The sequence below is a fragment of the Cyanistes caeruleus genome, chromosome 9 (assembly GCF_971803275.1).
Source record: "Cyanistes caeruleus chromosome 9, bCyaCae1.hap1.1, whole genome shotgun sequence".
NCBI lineage: Eukaryota > Metazoa > Chordata > Aves > Passeriformes > Paridae > Cyanistes > Cyanistes caeruleus.
Window position 1 is genome coordinate 23,195,613 of NC_141709.1, and position 14,732 is coordinate 23,210,344.

Consider the following 14,732-nt stretch of genomic DNA (forward strand, 5'->3'; position numbering starts at 1 on the left):
TATCAAGTCCAACTTGTGAGTGGCCCATACAGGGATCAAATTCACTCCAGTTTGTTAACATCTCTTTTACTGGGGAGCCCCAAACCAAATGCATTATTCTAGATGTACTCTGGGAAGTGCTAAGTAGTGGGTAGCTTCTGTGATACTCTGGCACACTGGAAGTCAGAGTATTTCGGTTGCTGAAGTGTCCTCTATCAAGTCTGATTTTCCAATTAGTTTTTAACTTTATTATCTTTTCTAACAGAATATCCTTGTAGTTGCACTGATGCACACCCTAACACAAATAGGTTACATAACTGCAAGCTTATAAACAACACTGAGCAATTGCTTTCTGTATGTACATCTCCATTTTTCAGACAGATAGGAAAATGGATAGGTCTTCTCAGGTGTCCTTTAAGAAGCTTCTCCCATTTGTAAATGATTTGTGGATCAATATCAATTTGACAAGCTTCTCCCTCTCAGCCATGTTCCTTGTTTTGCTATTTCTGTAATTGAACTGCCCTCATTTTCCTCAGCCCAGCCTCCAGCTTTTAATGTAGACACTTTCCTTTCTCCTGGAGAAGCTTTCAGTCCTTGTTCATTCCATGAACAGCTAAATGCTGCCCAGAAGGCAGTCCCATGATCTTCAATGACAAATTGGACAGGTTGGTTTTCCAGGTCATCCAAATATTCCCACCACATAAAGGGCAGCAACTAAAATCCCTTCACAGCAGTTGACTGTTGGATGGCCCATAGAATCATAGAATGGTTTCGGTTGGAAGGGGCCTTAGAAACTTTCTAGTTCTGACTCCCTGCCATGGACAGGGATGCTGCTCAAAAGATCAGGTTGCTCAGGGCCTCATCCAGCCTCGTGTCGGACACTTCCAGGGTTGGAGCACACAGCTCTCTGTGCAAACCTCTTTCAGTGCAAAGCTCCTGGGAAATCACAGCTGAAGTGTCTCTGAGGTTTGCCTTTCCAGCTCCAGTTTCTGTGAATCCAGTGGGGTCTACTTAGAGAAGCTGCAATCACTGAATTGACACTTCCCATATGTTCAAGGAAGACACTGGTCTTCACTAAAGAGTTTTATCAGCATTCTGCAGTTTTCCTCATCCTCCCATAAAATCTGGATGTGGCTTTAACCCTACTTTCTTCTGCTAAAATTTTAATACATCTAAATGTAAATTAATTGAAAAGCACAGTGTGTTAATTTTGATTGAGTAAAATGAATGTCATAATAAAAAGATATGAGACATAATTGCTTTTAAAAGACCTTAAATGAAGGTTGACAAAAGGAAGATGAAATTAAATTAAATAGATATTTTCTTAAAATAAGGTCTTTGCTAAGGAGGGCTAATAGAAGATGCCGTTCTATTTAGGAACACAGAGCTGTGGTTTTGGCATTTTGTGGGTGGAATTTTTTTTATTTGTTTCTTGATACAAAAAAAAAATCATCTGTATTATCATTGTCTTGGACAAATTCCATTTATAGGCTTTCAGAATATATATTTTTATATACTCAACATTTATGGGTAAATAAGTATCTCATCCAATGTCCTGGTTTGGCAAGAGAAAATACTTCCTTTCATATGCTTTCCATGGCATCTTCCTCAGGAATGTGAAATATGTTTGTGTAAAGTCTTGTCCTTGTTGTTTTCTTACTGTAGGCTTCCTGGCATTTTGCTCAGTTAGATAATGCTAACAGAAAATAAAATAACAGAAATAACAGTCCTGCTATAAAATTATGCATTATTATTATGCACATCTTCATTATTGTTCAAAATGTTGTTTTGTTGCACAAAATCAAATTCTGTGCTGCAGAAATTACCACCTCAGAACAAATACAGCCATTTAGGAAATCTATCAGAGTTAATCTATCAGACTGAATGTGTGAAATGTACCTGGAAAGGATATTTTTGGATCTAATAATACGGTACCTCCTTCTAGAAGCAATTTTTTATGCATTTGCTGTCAGAAGAATCCCCTTATTGAAGCAGGGTTGCAGGTGGAAGCTTCTCAAAGGCTCTGAAGAACATTGGCAGTGAAGGATTAAGCAGAGATGAGCCAAAGTGGCACAGAATGCTGGGTTATTTGTTGTGCAGGTAACATAAAGGGGGATGTTCGAAGGTGAGCTCTTTGTTGCCTGTCTGATCAAGAGTGCAGGTGGGAGTGAAGTGGTCGTACTGTCTTAGAAAATAACACAGGATGTAAAAATGCTCAAGGGAATGGGAATTCATTTGAGCTCTGGGACACTGCCCATTCCTGAAGGTGCAGGCAGTTCTTTAGGGTACTGGGTGAGACAGAAGGATCAATTTGGTTATTTCCTACCTTTTCTGGAAGGCAAGAAGATACAATAGAAAGAACAAAATTTTGCTATCAAAATGATAACACTTCTGAAAATTCATCTAGACAATTTCCTATGGATCCTATATGGTTGGGCAGATTCCATGCTCATTCTTCTTGTTTCCTCCAGGAGCTGCATGAAGCTGCACTAAGATGAATCAGTATTTTCAGGGATCAGCTGGGATATGGTGTTCTGGGCCTTTTATTCTTCTTGGTTAAACTAATTACACAACACCCATAGCCTTCAGTCAAACCTTAATTAGGTTCTGTGTTTTCAAAAATCACTTCAGAATACCCCAGTATTTTATAAATGTGTTTTGTTTTTTGGTTTTTTTTTCCTAGTGGCTGTTCAAACACTAGTGGCTGGATTTGTCACACAAGTTGCTGCTCTGCTAGACATGTTTATTAAATCAGAACCAATGGCCTTGGACTGATGTGCTTACACAGGCTGATATGTGGACAGTTTGAATTTGTAGATTCTGTAAGTAAACCAATTATATGCAGCTTTTTTAATAGAATGTGCTGAAATATATGCTTCTGATCCAGAAATGGTATGCATTTTAATGTAAATTTGGAACTGACTTGCAGCCCCATATTGCATTTAGTGTGGTATAAATTAATCTAAGTTTGTTAAAATGATCTTTTCATTTTTATGAGAAATCTCTTTCTGAACTCTTTTGCTACAGAATTAATGGTTTTTTTTAAACCTGCTATTTCCCCCACCTTCCTTTTCCACTCTGATAGACCCTTTTTTTTCTTTTCTACTGGTACCTGAACATGTTACTTAAGTGAATTAAATCACTAATTGAAAAGTAGTGAAAAATCAACCGAGGAAAATCTGATTTCTGGATCTAGATTTTGGTAAGTCCCAGAATTAACATTTTATGTAAATTTTGAGGACACCAAGATGAATAAAACATGGGAGGGAAGAAGGAAGATCCTGCCACTTAAAAGTTTGAGGATACATATTTCAATCTGCTGAGGAAAAAGCATTTTAAAGAAATGCTATGATCAAATCCCTCTTCATTATGATAAACTAAATAGCTGTACTTTTTATTTTCTAATTACAGTATAATCATTCTTGTGACCCTTCTCTGAACTCTCCAGTTTATCTACATGCATCTGGAGTGACATGTAGAGGCATCAAAAAGGAGACATTGCTCTGCTCTTCCAGCCTGCCTGTGACACCCTCGCTTGCCCTCATTCTGTTGTTTTCCCACTGACACTGCATTTGTGCCCTGCTGTGGTGTTGCAGCAGGGCTCACCCTGAGCTGGCTACCTGGCAGATTCCCAGCACTTCTGCTTTCTAATGTTTTCTCTTACAGGTTCCTCTGCTGGAGCATCAACACCTTCACTTTATTCTTTGATGTATGACTTCTTATACTTGCTTGCATCCAGTTTGCCAAGAAGCCGGCATGCTCAGCACCAGTGAGCTTTCCCCTCTGGGAGCTCCCAGTCTTTGTTACCTGCCACCTACCAGTGATTTTCTTTGGTTTTGGAAATCAATGCAAATATTATACAGCATATGGCCAAAACACAGTTTCTATGGGACCAAAACAGAAACTCAGTATTTCCCATTTACGCTTCACTTTTGAGGCCAGTCAATTAGTCATTAAATATATATACACATTAATTTTGATTCACTCAGGCTTCTTAAAGAAAATATCTTGCAGCAATAAGGAAATTGCATCAGATCAGCACTTCTTTTCTTCATCAGCCAAAAGGAACCTTCTTGAATGGGTATTTGTGCATTAATTAAATTTCATATAAACTGTATTCTAGTACGTTCTTACCCGTTATGTTTTTTTCCACTAAGTTCTATATTAGATGGCCAGGGCTATAATTCCGTTTGCCACCACTCTTAGAAAGTACTGGTCTAGCATATTCCCAGAATGTAAATATTTCAAGAGTTCTTAGAGTCCCTTTCCAGTTTGTCCCTTTCCTGTCCTTTCCAGCTGTTTTAAAACTCCAATACAACTTATCCAAATATGCAGATTTACTCAGTTATTTTTAGTGACTATTATTTATAAAACTTACTTGACTACAGTTCTACTGGAGGATGTTTCATTATCATGCTATGGTATAATTACATCATCTGATCATTTATGTACAGAACAGAAATATATAGTGAAGTCTTTCAATTGCTTTTGATAAATCTGTGCAAGCATATTGCACAAATGTTGGAAGGATCGTTTTCTTTCTTTCTTTGGAAAAACAGGTCTTTTAAATACTGTTGCTCTCCTCTGACCAGTGGGGTTTATGTCATTTTGTTTCCCTTCTCATTTTTTTTAACAGTTCTTTAATATCTCACATGTATTTCTTGCAGCTTCTAGTATTTGCAATAGTTGTTTTTCTTATTTTTATGTATTTTTATTTTCAAGGCAAACTGCTGCTTTTTTTTTCCTGTCTTGTTAACATTTCTTAAATTATTCTCAATTATAATGTATATTTTTGTATTTAAGTTTTTAACCTTGATTTGGTTTATAGTAATTTGATAGCATGAGGATATTTTACAGCATTATGTTACTTCCTAACTTCGAGGTTATTACCTCAGAAAGTCCTTAAATCTCTGAGAGATGAAAAGCAGGAGGTCCTGTAGAGGTTTTCCTTGTTCCTAAAACAGTGGTTCAGTAGTGGGGAGAGCACAGATTGAGTGCTTACACAGACCTTCTGTCTGATCCATTACAGCTTCTTGGTGCCTTTTGCTTTTATTTCATGTCAGTTAAACTGAATCTCCCCCTCTTCCCACAGTGTTACAGAAATTGCTCTTTGGGAGGATTATTTTATATTCCTGAATTTCAGTAACTGATTAATAAATACAAAAATCAGTGGCTATGAATTTTCAAAAACTTACAAATGTGGTGTGTTTTTTTTCCAATAAAATCCGAAGGATCCAACCATAGATTTTAAAGTTCTATTCTATGTATTGTCCCCTGTTAATAATTTCTGTTCATCCAGTTTATTCTTTATGAGCTGAGGGAATTTGTGTAGCTGTAGGAAAAAAACACCAAAACAAGACACAAAAAAACCCACAGCAAAATTCAGTCAATAAAGCAGGCTTGAACTGAATAATGACTTGTGGGTGGTGGTGGTGGGAATAGAAAAGAATTCAAGCACATCTATAGACCTCATCTTGGGAACACTATGGAACTCAAGATTGTTAGAAAGTTCCTGTTACTTGGCATACATTATTTCTATAATTTGTTATTCAGTCATACAATGAAAATCTTCCCTGCTTGGAAATCATCTTTCACAAAGTACAGCTCTTGAAAAGATAAGCATCTTGACTATTTTTTTTTTAACAGAAAGCTAAATGAATTACAAGTAATACCATCTTCCTGTATGAAGGGCTTAGAAAAGTCACATAATGATTTCAGGGATTGCTCACACTGAGGAAACTTCAACATTTTTTGATGCTTATATCTTTTACAGTGGCTCAAAACATTACGATGTCAAGTCAAAGGGAAAAAAAGCATAATTTTGTTTGATATAATTTGTGTCTTACCTAGGGCCAAGAAAGATTCCTGAATGAGCTATTTTCTTGCATGAAAGACACTTATAAATGCAGGGTTTTTTTCACTACTCAAACATGAGGACCATTAATTTTGGTCAGGTGAATGTTTGGTACATGTATTCCAAAGAATAAAATAAATCTTAAGAAAAGTCTTGTTTTATGACATGGCAATTTTTTACAATTAGGATTCACAATGGAATAACGTTGGTATGTTCTGTTTTCTAAAGTGTCAATGGTGATAACTGTAGTATTCTGCTAAAAAGTAGTTCCCTATTTTCATACACAGTGTGTATCCAGTATTCAGCACAGAGCAGTAGCTGTCAAAATGTTGGTCAGCCATTGGTGTTTATTTCTCCTTGCTAGTTTTTCTAGAGCTAAAGCTCTCTTTGTATTTTATATTCCATAATAAAGTGGAGAATGACTGTCCAAACCCTTTTTTTTTAGACCTAGAAAGGCTGTAACTTTGGCAGGTATTGGCTCACAACTCTGAATTCTACTGTAAGAAACACATTTTGGGTAGGGGGGAGGATTTTAATTTTGCCTAAGTAATTTTAAAAATTATTTAATCCTCCTGAACTCATCCCTTTAACTTCTTGTTCTTGCATTGCAATGAATAGAATGCAGTATCTAGAGATTAAAATATTCACATTATGTAATAATTAGGTACAAATCAGAACATAGAATGTAGGCAAGATAAAGAAATTGCACCTGAAGATACAATGGGGTAAGTTGAGAGACGTGAGAGAAACTGGCAAATGCTTTAACCATATAAATGTTTTAATGTTAATTTGAAATTCATCCTGTCTTTCTGCTGATGTATGAGAACATTGCCTGAATTTAGTCACCAACTTCAGTGAATGCTTTCTTGACAGTATAACAAATGAGAATTGGATCAAACACCTGTTTTCCATAGAAGCTGACACCCTGCCAGATGGCTTATTAGCAAAGATAACTGTTGATGGAACTATCACATGAGGGTTGAACTTGAGCTCGGGTTCAACATGGCATGGGTTGAAAACTTTTGGCTAAATGGAAGAAAAGGTTTTAGCTTAGTATTTGATGGAACCTAACACCATGTAGTTTATAACACTGGAAATTACTAATAATCTTTGGCACCTGTTGAATCACCAAGACCTTTCTTTTTCTTGTCATGCTACCCAATAAAATGAAATGGTTGTTGAACTGCAGGGCTTCACAGGACCCTTGGCTCTGTCTTACTAATACCTTGTAAGAGATTAGGGAATTGTGCTCTGGAAAACAAATCCACCTTGGCTGGATGTTGGAGTCATGACACAAGGCAGGGTTCAGGAGAAGTTAATTAAGGATCGCTGTTTTCAGAAGTTCTGCTCTTATGTGAACTCCTTAAAGGCAGAGGCAGGTTACTATAAAATGTCACAGATGTACAAGTGAGAAACTCAGTGGCTGTGGTTTTCTAATTTATTAAAAAAATGTTCAGGAATTAAAAAAAAACAACAACAATTTTAACTCTTGCATATCTGACAAAGTGGTCATTGGCTTACAGTTGACTTGGTATTATTTGGACAAGACTTGAATATTCAAAGAACCCTTAAATTACTATTTCTTTACAATATACAGCTAAATCACCTCTAAATCAGTTTTGGAAATTGTTTTCTGAAGTATCCTGTAGTGTAGCTGACATTTTTCTATATACATTGATTGAAAATTACTGATTACTGGCTTTCTACTGGAACCTTACTCTATCAGCCTCTGGGCTATGGAAAAAGGAAACAGATCTGCAGAGGTAGAATGTACAGCTTCCCTAGCTGACTTCTTTTATTGAAATATGAGCACTTTCTGGAGAAAATATCCTGGTTTCACCATTCAATATCACCAGCACACAGAGACATACTTCCTTTCCAAAACAAATTTTTGATTTATGGACACATGAGGATCTCTTATGAGAGAGAAAATATATTTTGTTGCTAGAATTCACAGGTAATAAATAGCATAATGAATGAAGATTAATTTATTTCACAGAAGGATTTGAAAACAAATATGGCAATTTTAGGCCATCATAACTAGACACAGAATTACTGAAGGAAATGGAAAAGATAGTTCCATACTCTTCTGGTTCCTAGGGGAGGATATAAAGAAGGCAAAATATTTTCAGTCTCCTATGTGACAAAAATCGATCCATGGATCTGTATTAAAAATGCTTCTTAAAACATGGTAACATATAGCAATTAAAAAATTAAACTGTTTTCCTAATCTTGTGAAAATATGCAGGCAAACAGAATCAGATGAAAGCAAAAATTAATACAGATTAGCAACCCCAAATTTTTGAATAGTGTTTGAATTATCCAGGCTCAAAATGACATGAAATTAACACTGACTGCCTTGAGATCTTTCTGTATGAGGTGCTGTACAGCTAAAAAGCATCAATTATTTTTACATTTAACAATGCCAGATGATTACCATCCTTATTCTAAAGCTAAGTAGCAGGGAAAGTTATGTATCCTTGACCTCATATAATAATTTTGATGTCATTATTCTGAATAGTCTTAATAATTTGTTCTGTTTGTGAAAATTAAATCTGGAATCCTTACCTTTCTGTACTCAGTAAAGAGATGTATTATTATTTTTTGAGATATATATTTAATATGCACATGCAGCTAAAATGCAAGGGTTTTTTTTAGCATTTACATAATATTATAATGAGAGAAATTTTAGGAAATCCTTGATAACTAAGAGAGTTCAAGTGCTAGAAGGTGATTTTTGCTGAGATAATACTTTTGCAAATGCATCCATTAAGGCACTGATTAATTGAAACTGATTGACTGATTGGTGTCTTTTCTCCATGTGAAAATCAATCACCTTGAATTAACATGTAAATTCAAATGCCTACCTTAAAATGTAATAGAGCATCAACTGCAGTAAATGTAGCTTTTACATTTTCATGTAATATAGATATTTAGCTGCAGTACCAATTAGTTCAGGTCACATGACAGATACATAGAAATGACAGGCACATATTCATGTATTGGTAATTCTAATTATCACTAGGTCTTTTTCTTGATGGTCTCTTTCAGTTAGAAAAATCTCATCAGGATACACTCCTTGGCACAGAGATAAAAGACAGGTAAAAACAAGAGGCTCAAATTCTTTATTAGTGAGTTGCAAAACAATATAGAAAAACTTCCATAGATTTCACAACAATGCATTCTTGTGTGGACAGTTCTCAGTCTGAATAATATTCTTATTAACTTAGGCCATACAATTTGGCTTTTAAGAAAAGAAGTATTTGGTGGGTTGACAAGTCAGTGATGTAATTTCTTGCTGAATATGTTGTTTTTTTCCAGACTTTCTGCTTTGTAATAGCTCATTTAATTTTTAAAGTAAAATTCCACCCTGTGCTGAGTGCCAGCACTGTCATGGTGAAAAGGCCTTTTACCGACCTGTGCAGAAAGAAATTTCAAAAAGACTTCATTTTTATAAATAATAGCATAATCTGGCTGCCAAGCACTATAATTTCAATTTATGAAGTCATTCTGGCATTTGTGCTTGGGAAGAATTTCTGGTAAATGAGCTCACAGAACGAGATACTTTTAATTTCCAAGAGCATGGAGTTAGCACTTGTAGTTTGTTGAAGGATACTCCATGCTTAGTTCAGCATGGGCACTTTCCACCTAATCCACAGCAGCTTTTATACAATTTTGGTAAATGAAGCTAAAGAGAGAACAAAATGATCTCTCTGCTTTATGCAGTTTGAGTAGACCTGGAAATTATTAAGGTTTGCTGATCTGCTGTTGAGCAGCAGCTCTAAAAACTGCAAGTAAGGTTTTGTCTAAAAATTTGTTGGGCTTTTTCAATCTACCTTTCCCCCAAACTCCTGGATAAACATTAACAACAACAACAATGTATATTTACATTTTAAAATATTGTTATTCCTTTAATTGAGAATATTTCTTTAAATAGCTTAACAACCTGGTTTTGGATTTGTCTTATATTTTGCTTCTCAACTCTTCCACTACTCAGGTTTAATGACATTTCAGTACCCATCACACATTGATCTGCATAACCTTTCCTGGCAATATACTGGATTCAGTTTTAGTCACTGTACAAATATTTAACGTTAATCAATTTTAGTGTACTTGGAGTATGAGTAACCTTTTATAAAGTTGACTCAGGGCTCACTGGAGATCTTATTTCTAATAAGATTTTTATAATATTAACTTTTTCCAGGTAAAGCTGATGTGCATTCTGCCTTTTTTTCAAATGTTTTGTCTGTTTTTTCCTATAGCTGATGAGTAGTCCCCAATGGAATACAAAACCCCTTACTTGCAAATGAAGACAATTACTTGAAAGACAAAAGGTTTTATTTAGATTGCAGGCTGAAGCGTAGTTGGAGTACACACAATAGATTTAAGTATTGGTTTGGGAGCTCAAATGAGTCTATCAGCAACACTGCCCTTTATTTGAGTTAATTTAACCAGCAGAGCTGAGTCCACTTCAGCTCAATCCCTACAGGGAGGACTTTCCTGAGACACTCAGGAATTCGATATGTTCAGGACACAGGAGAGATTTATCACAGAGATGTCAGAACTGGCAGTGGAATAAAAGTGATGACTTCTTAACGATTCTAAAACACACAAGGTTCTATCCACTGCTTGAAGTCAAAGGTAAAACTGGTTCTAAACTTAGCTTGATTTAGGGCAATTTAATTAAGATTCTTATCTTGTTCCTAATTAAGAAGGCCATGAATTTTCTATTTGAAAATGAACCCTTTTGAAATACTAATGAATAAATTCTATGGGGAGGGTAATTTTAAATAATGTTTTAAATAGATAATACATGGGGGTGGGGGGTTACTGCTGTCTTTTAATAGCAATTTTGCTCTTTTAATAATGCTTTGAGAAAATATTTTCAGCTTGCTTTATTGAGAAAAATGCCGATTCACAAAGACTAAATGTGATTCACCTAATAAACTATCTCAATAAGATGCCACTGTTTTTCCATGTTTTGTTTTCTTACATTTTACCTTTTTTTTTTTTTTAACCAAAAAAGTAACGGAATAAACTGTTGGAATGGTTGGTAACTTCATGTCTTCTGAAGATGAAATACGGGTTTACTACACAATTCAACAGTATGGAAATTTGATGCCTGGTAGTATTTACATCATTAAAGACAGAACAGAACTGTTGACAAGGTAGATGGTTAATTCGTTAAGAACAAATGTCAACTGAATTTCATTGCAAGCTTCAATGTTTTTGCCTGTGTTCTATTCTGCCCTCAGAAGGACTGTAAAACATTATGTCTATAATCCCACTTTGTAAATAACAGTAACAAATACTGTCTAGTTTGATTCCAATGTAGAGTTGAGCCACTTGATGCTAGGGATGATCAGAAGTGTACGGTCTACTGTGTTTAGCCAGAGTACGAAGAGAATCTATTGACAGGCACCCTTGAGTACAACCCTTTCAGCTCAGTAGAAGAAAACAAGGCTTCTTTCAAATAATTTTCCTTTGGAAGTTCTGAATCTATTACTCTCACCATATTAATTTTGCATATTTTTTATCAGTATTATTTTGCTATTGTAAATATTTTCGAAGTATGAACATTCTGTAGTGAAGCCAGTCTTCCATTAACAGAAGAGGGAAAATCCCTGAATGAGATCAATCAATAATTTAATTACTGTTGCCATTTTATCAGCTGAGATACCAAACTACAGTAGACTTGTTTTGGAATTGTTTAAATCTATTGTATTGACAGTCAAAATGAAGAAAGCAATAAATCTGCATTTTTAATGGGATAGTAGAGTTGAGCTATTATTGATGATTCCTTAAGAATCACTCTTGTTGACTTATGTCATTCTTCATTTAATTTTTCTTTTGGAAGCATTATAAACACAGCCAAAGATAGATTTTTTTTCTCTTACACAGTAGACAGTTATCAGATAGTACATGCAAGTATAATACAAACAGGAAAGCAGACACTGAACAGTGATCAAGAGGATAGAAGAAGGGAGAGATACACTATGATACAAAGAGGTAATATAATCAAAGTTAGTACAAAAAAAAATTACAGATATTTAATTGGTATTTTTGGTACAGAAAAAAAAACAAGTTCATGATCCAAAAGTGTCAGGTGAACTCTTAGTATCATAAATCCCTGGTTTAGGAGTTTATGGGGTTACACTTGGGATTTCTGCTCCTCCTCAGTAGAAGGCAAGGTTTGTTTGTGCCACGCTGGACAGGAGCAAGCTGACAGATGGTTCATAAAGGGCAATTTCTGGAGGGTGTAGATTCGAGGATTAGGGCCTGAGCAACCTGCTGAAGAAGGAAAGAATCTGGAAGGGCACCAAGATGTGCACCAATGTGAATACCAGCTGCAGTTACAGCAGCTTTATAAACAGTTGTTTTAATTACAAATCATTTTGGGATACACATTTGGTGTCCTTTCTAATTACTCACCATGAAGTACAAGACACATTGTGGCAAAGGTTAAGCTAAAAACACTCAGAGCATGGAAAGTACTTTTATTAGCATGGAAACAAAGCAGAACGAAGAAACGGAAGCAGACAGCATAGAGCTTTACTTCTAGACAAAAAAATCCTGCACAGACATGGAAGCATGTATTGAGAGCTGCCTAAGGGAATAAAGATGAAAAAAATGAGGACAAAGCTGTTGGTACTGTCTTACTGGAGAAAAAAAAGAGAAGTGATACCACCTCCAGGAGTACTGCCTGAAGCACTGGCATACTCATACATGTCTGATGAATACTAAAGCCCAGAATGATTGAGCCTGTAAAGAAATAAAAGCCAGAAGTTGAAGGAGAAATAGATCCATTAGAAAATACACTCAAGCAGGCTAAGGGAATTCAGAAGGCAAGCCAGAGACAGACCTAAGAAGGTGATATACTGTATTACACAGAATATAAATCAGAGGGAATAATGGCCATTCTATTAGAATATTCCAAAGAGCTTGTGCAACTGAGTTTTCCTTAATTCAGTGCTGCCTCTACCCTGGGATGGAAAGGCAGCAATAGGACCTGAACACCTACAATCAAAGAGTATTCCCTGCAGTGTGGCTGTAGCTGATCCAAACACTGCTCACACACTGCTGACAACACCAGGGGACACAAGAACTGGGAGTTTGCAGCTACACTTTTACATCAGGAGCCAGCTGAACCTTTCTGGTTTTTGCAAACCCAGCTACATGGAACCACGAGAAACACAAATCTTTCAAGTAAGGAAAAATTGCTACAGTTCTTAATCTGTATTTCTGTCATTCCAATGTCACAGAACTGTTTTTTCCCATTTTTTCAATTTATTTTCTTAAGCAGCAAATCACACACTGTGACCTTTAAATAATGCTTTAAAATTATAAAATCTAGCATTCCAGAGAATGAAAAAATTACGGTCACCTCTGATACAAATTTCAGGAGGTTCAGGAGTTTGTAGGCAAACAGGATGTTTTAAAATTTTATTCACAGAAAAGGCATTCATTACTTCTCACATTAGGAATGTTTCTTGGTAAGCCAAAAGGCACCTTTTGGCCATATTTGACAACTTTTCACGCAGTACAAACATCAGGACTTACGTCTGGTTCAAAGATGCATCATCATGATACAGCTGCTGGCATTATTTCTGTGTGAAAAGGTGCATGTTACCAAAGGATGAATATTTGTAATAAATGCAAAGAGCAAGGAACTCTTCCTACTGAAGGAAGTTCAGTCAGAGGCTCAGACCTTCTGTCACTTGTTTTCTGGCCACCTCCACATGGGAGCAGAAAGGTAATGAGGTGCTATCTGAGTCAAGGCACATGAAATCAGCTTACCAATTTACCAAACAGCATGAATACATGCTTGAAATGATCCTTTAGCATGATCCTTGCATAAATGGAAGCATTTGAACGGACAAGAAAAAAGCTTAAGCTTGGTCCTAAATTCATCTAGCTTTCTGGATACAGATAAACAGTGCAGCTTACAAGAAGGCACCAAGAGACATTGAAACTATAGCACTTCTCAGTAGGTTCACAATAGGCTCACACAAGAGTTCAGGGTTCAGGCACAGCAGAAGCTGGTGGCTATGGTATTCTGAAGGGAGTAGTATCTATAGTAAAATCTATAATATTAATTATAGATAATATTATTATCTATAGTAAAATCTAATACAGGTGATTGTTTTTGTCAAGGAAACCAGTGATGCTTTAAAATAGCAAATGTGATGCTACTGAAATTCCAGCATCAGTACATGGAAATGTGCTCCTGTTTGAGAAGGTCATTGCTGGTGACAAGTACATGGAACAGGAAATAGCTTCCATGGTTCAGGGCCGATTCTGCATCTTCATTAATAGCAGGCATCAGGCAACTGAACAAAGCAGTGACAACATGAGATAGTGGAAATAAAAGAATCATATTAAGTGGTTCAATACATTGAAATAAAAGTTTGATGATTGAAATAAAAGTCAGCTCTGAGGGATGTATGCACTACAGGCAAAGCTACAGCAGGACTTAATTAAAAAAAAAAACCAAACCAACTAGCTTTATATCGCTTGCTGTATTTGGTCCTTCTCCCTCCACTCTCCAAGGCAGCCCTGTGGCCAAGACCTGATGACACCCTCGGCTCACAGATCGCCATGCCCTGCCCTCTAGTGACCCTAAGGGAGCCCAGGATTTCACGGAATTTTTGGAAGGCAGGTGAGAAAGGGCTGCTGTTACACCCTCAGGAGCCAGCCAGGTGTTTTCTAGCACCAGCTCACGACGGAGCCACGGTGAACTCGTGTGCCCAAGGCAACGGCCAGATCTGCTGCCATTACCGCCTGTGCTCCGCCAACCCGGACCGGAGCGGGCTCTCCAGAGCCGGGGCGGCCGAGCGAGCTCGGAGCAGGTGCGGGCCGTCGGCAGCGGGCAGGGCCCAGCCCGGGCGAGCGGCGCTCC

General features: G+C 36.6%; 1 long non-coding RNA gene across 2 annotated transcripts in view; it reads left to right on the forward strand.

Moving 5' to 3' along the window:
• LOC147651678 (uncharacterized) overlaps positions 1-7,031 on the forward strand; it is a 76,040-nt gene extending 69,009 nt beyond the window's left edge. The window contains exons 2-4 of one of the 2 annotated variants that reach the window (XR_015273620.1): positions 2,663-2,801; positions 3,110-3,181; positions 3,391-7,031. This is a non-coding gene — a long non-coding RNA (uncharacterized LOC147651678). The remainder of the gene's footprint in view (positions 1-2,662; positions 2,802-3,109; positions 3,182-3,390) is intronic. The other variant, XR_015273621.1, reaches the window with a different exon arrangement.
• The last annotated feature ends 7,701 nt before the right edge of the window (positions 7,032-14,732 follow it).